This window comes from Colobus angolensis, unplaced genomic scaffold (genome assembly GCF_000951035.1).
Source record: "Colobus angolensis palliatus isolate OR3802 unplaced genomic scaffold, Cang.pa_1.0 Scaffold290, whole genome shotgun sequence".
Lineage (NCBI taxonomy): Eukaryota > Metazoa > Chordata > Mammalia > Primates > Cercopithecidae > Colobus > Colobus angolensis.
Window position 1 is genome coordinate 1,593,103 of NW_012116155.1, and position 716 is coordinate 1,593,818.

A 716-nucleotide genomic window follows, 5' to 3' on the forward strand; every position below is an offset into this window, starting at 1 on the left:
AATGGGTGATAGATACTTTCTTTCTTTTCCTTTTTTTTGAGACAGACTCTGGCACTGTCACCCAGGCTGGAGTGCAGTGGCTCAGTATCAGCTCACTGCAACCTTGCAACCTCTGCCTCACGGTTCAAGCAGTTCTCCTGCCTCAGCCTCCCGAGTAGCTGGGATTACAGGCACCCGCCACCATGCCCAGCTAATTTGTTATATTTTTAGTGGAGACAGGGTTTCACCTGTTGGTCAGGCTAGTCTCGAACTTCTGACCTTATAATTTGCCCGCCTCAGCCTCCCAAAGTGTTGAGATTACAGGCATGAGCCACTGCGCCCAGCCAGGTGATAGGTATTTTCTAAAGGATATGAGTTAGTAAGACTTTTATAGGTAAACGTTTAATATCAATAATTTAATATTAGTATCTATTCCATAGAATAGTAAAATAATTTTCTGAGATGATTTATTTAATGATAATTTTATAATCACAAACTCAATGGTTATACCTTTTATTTCCTCATTAACAGTTTGTCTTACACATTTTTGTGTTTATACTCCTCATTCTATTCCACAGGCTAAATCATTTGAACTGCTCACTGATCTCATGCAACTTAATTTTTAATGACTAACCATATAACTCGTTTGTGACTCAGGTCATGCTACCACTATATGCTAAGTGAAGTGTGCAATTTGCTATAATGAAATATCTTTTTAAGACCTGGACTCTTGACTT